The following is a 4,146-nucleotide window of genomic DNA, read 5'->3' as shown; positions in this document are numbered from 1 at the left end:
GCAGGAATTGGCGTGTAGCAAATGGTGGGATACAGGGAAAATGAAGCTGGGAGGAGAGTGAGGTCAGAGCTTGAAGGACATTCATTGCCTGCCTAAAGACTGGGTTGTCTGAAAAGTCATCATGTATTTTTCTATTTTTCTATGTCAAACTATGTCATGACTGTTCAGATAACCCAATAGTTGGTTTTATCCCACTGGCATTGGGGCATCCTACAGAGTGGCCGAAGTGGTCATAAGGGGGCTCTAGCAGGGAAGGCAGAAAGTGGAGACAGTAAGGCACGTTCCTTCTTCTACGTTACTCAGGTCGATTTTTGATGAAAGCACAAAGTTATGGATATATGTAGAGTCAGTTACGCTTTCTCTCTTATTATTTCAATTGCTGCTCTAAAAATGAGTCATCATTTTTTTTGTTTCCTTTAAAGAAAGCAACACCAATCCTTGTCAGACTTACCCAGCCCCTGGTCTCTTCTAATCTGATTTCTCTCTCAGTTTAACAGAGTTGAAGTCTTTCTAATAGAACCCATTATTTCTTTTGTCAGGTTCATGAAACCAAAGCATTCCTTTGCCCTATACTTACCTCTACCTACTAGGCACAGACATGGATCCAAGTGGACAAAACTTCTTCCACTGCTTATTTTCTAGAATTTTCTAGGTATCATGTTGTTCCCTACCTAACTCACAGATATGCATTAAGAATTTCAGAAAAATGTTTTCCTGTGCCAAACATTAATATATGTGTTGAACTGCCTGCCATAGGGATATAAATGGAGTTATTGACATTTGTCATATTATAAAGATAGTATTTTATACCAGGGAGAAAATATGTTCAATAAATGATTAGTTATTTGTATTTTCTAGGTGGGAGTGGATCCTCTTTCATTTCTCATATGCATATACATTCTGGAATGTAAATAGATTTGCATTTGAAAAAAATATAAAAACTGGAATAATATTATAATATGGGTACAGAACTTTGTAATACTGGGCTGGAGAGGTCTTTCAAACTGTGTCTGAAAACCAATAAGTCAGAGGGAAAAATGCTAATTTCAACTATGGAAAAAATTAGAATTCTTCTACTCAAACCATAACACCATATGCATGTTTGATAGTCCAGACAGACACATACAGATACACACACACTTGTAGAAAAATATTTATAGCATTTATGATAAGAAGTTCATAACTGTTAAGAAAGATATTCAACAAAATATTAGTATTTGTTATTTCTGAAATTCGTTATGTGTTAATCCCACATCTTGATGTTCTATTCCCAAAACTGTGGATTTATGACAGTGGCGTTATTATTCAGTGGGCTGTGTTGACCCCTAATTCCGAGTTCTTGAAGCTCTAAGGATTCTGAAGAAATGGGTCACAATGGACAGTCATGATTTCTGACTCCAGGAGACTTGGAACATCCACTTAAAATCTCTGAATTTGTTTATCTGCAGAATGTGGGTAATAATACTTACCTACATCACTAGGCTGTTAGGAAAATTAACACACATTACCAAACCTCTGAGTTCCATGGATAAACATTGTTGTATGGTGAGCACAGAGAGTTGTTATGTCTTTATAACTTTCTGCATAAACATATGCATGGCATTGACATCAGAAACACAAATTCTGAGATCAGCCTTGCCAGATGTACTTTAATTAGCTCTTTTATGGAAATAGTTGTGCTAAGTTCAAATTTATGTCGATTACTGGCTAATTTTTCATTGTAAGGATATCTAAAAGCAAAAAAGACAGATTATCATTATGATTTTATTATAGCCAATATATTCTTCCTTTCTCTTTGACATTTAACTATCAAAATATCTGCATAACTCCTGTTTCCATCGTACAATACAGAGATGAACAAATTGAGGGACAAATATCCAAGTAAAACAAGAGAAATGTTACTAATCCCCATAGTCACTTCCCTGAATTCTAGAGCCTCTTATCTTTGTAATGGTCTTTAGAAATCATTTAGTTCTGCCCCTCATTTCACAAATGAGGAATCTGAAACCAGAGTGGTTAAGTAACTTGCCCCAAAGGCACAGAGCTAGCTAAAGGCAGAGGTTGGAACAGAGCCCGTATCTCCTAACTCCTGTTCAGTGTTCTTTCCCCCTCCAAATTCTAAGTCCTCAGGTAGCTATCATGGACATTTTGTCTTTGAGTTTGTCCAGAATGTTGGTAGACACTTTAGATACAGACCATAGTCATATTTGATTCTGCTGATGGTTGAGGGTATACATGAAAGAATTTGACTTTTTAATCTCTCACATCTTGTTTGGGAATTCTTTGTGAAAAGACAAAGCTTGCTCATATTTTGATTATATCACGTCAACACTTAAGACTGTGAGTCCTAAATTTTGGAATTTGAATGGTTATGTTATTTCTTTAGTGTAACCAATAATTCAGTGATAACTACTTGGACAGTTATGCAAAAATCTACTCTAGAGCAGTGATTTCTAAGTGTGACTCATTCAGAACTACCTAGCAGTCTGTATCCAATTCAGTGGCTGGGACTACAGCCCTGAAGAGCCCGACTGAGTAAATCTGGGGCCAGGTCCAGAAACCTGTTTGAAAAGAAGCACCCTCATGATTCTCAGGGTCCTCGGAATGTTTGAACCACTAAACTAGGGCACAGCGTTTTGGAAGTAACCATTTGCTTTCCAGTACGGATTCCTTAAGCTGTCAGTGTGTGTACTCTAAATACAGGGGCAAATAATTACGCTGCATTTTTAGTACATTTTTTTGGCCTTGTAGCCAGCGCTCATTTGGTGGATTGCAGGTAGTAAGAAAGGTCATTCTTCCCACTATTCGAGTGAAGAAATGAATCCTTTTTGATATAAATTTATAGTATTATAGAATATTGTCATATTCTTGCATATTTGAGATTAAATTATATTTGAGAATTTTTTTTTAAAGGAATCATTATTACTGTCAATGCAGGGGGCTTAAAGTAGATATTGCTTCTAGGGCCACATCACCTTTTATGTGCATGCGTTTTACAGATCCAGAAGTAGGAGTAAAGAGGAGACTAATTCAGGACAAGAGCAAACTTTATGAAATTTATATACTAATGTCTTCTGGCTTATAAATTTCTTCTCATCTTTTTATTTTCTAAGTTTTAAAAGAAATCTAAACTATATTCACTGTAACTTTCAGGCAGAACAGAGGGAACTGGCTTCTTGAAGAAGGAAATGGAGATGATAGTTAGATATAAATCTGACTTAATTACAAATACTCAGCAGTTGAAACCACCAGGTTAAGGCAGTGGGCACCCACGTGGCCAACTGTGTTCTTGTACCAGACCCTGCAGCTTGAAACTCACACCAGGCATATGTGCGTGCATGACCAAAATTCTGAGAGGAGAAGGGATTGTGGTATGGCCATTCTCCCCCATGCCCCAGAGGTAATTTCTCACTTTCTATCTCTTTCTGTCTTGTGGCAAGTGTAGACACCCGATAGCAAAAATCTCTCTTTCTAGAAAAAAAAAATAATTAGAAAAAATACTGGGCAATAAAGAGAAAATCTCAATAAGTCACAGAGTAGCCATCAGCGTGCATTTCTTCTTTACTAAATCGTGGTAACCAAGGTCAGAATCTACATGAATATTCTTAAGAGTTTATGTAAATATATTTTTAAAGCAAAGCTAATTGGCCTTCCATGCTTTAAGATTTATTTTATTAATCATTTAAGTGGAAGCATTGTGTAAAATAACCATTTTTATTCCCATTTACAGAAAAAGACATTATCTTTGAGTATTTATAAAAACTGGGAACAATAGAGAAAAATACTACTCAAATACATAAGCTTTCAAAAATTGGGCACGTGCCCCAGGATTTCTATTTCCTGTACATAGTATAGATGTTTGTTTGTTTTTACAAGTTAACGGGACCAATGGTTTAAATTGTGATTGAAACATGTTCTGAAAAACCAAGTAGTTTATGTTGGCATTCCTTGGTACAAAACCACTGGCATTTCTCTAGGAAGAATAAGTTGAAAACTTTTCAGCAATCAGGCAGTGGATTGGATTTTCCTTTTTATATTGAAATGTAACAATGGGTTGGGGTATTTTCCCATAATTTCTAACTTTGTAGAATCATTCTGGAAACTCCAAATCTAGATTAAAAAAAAAAAAGGCTTCTGAAACTTTCC

The 4,146-nt window shown here is 36.0% G+C and overlaps 1 protein-coding gene across 4 annotated transcripts in view; it reads left to right on the top strand.

Annotated features, from left to right (window-relative positions):
* Nucleotides 1-4,146, top strand: part of TP63 (tumor protein p63) — a 150,457-nt gene that overhangs the window by 42,489 nt on the left and 103,822 nt on the right. The gene's annotated exons all lie outside the window — the stretch shown is intronic.

This window comes from Tupaia chinensis, unplaced genomic scaffold (assembly GCF_000334495.1).
Source record: "Tupaia chinensis unplaced genomic scaffold, TupChi_1.0 Scaffold000515_1, whole genome shotgun sequence".
Taxonomy (NCBI): Eukaryota; Metazoa; Chordata; class Mammalia; order Scandentia; family Tupaiidae; genus Tupaia; species Tupaia belangeri.
This window is presented reverse-complemented; position numbering and strand designations above follow the sequence as displayed.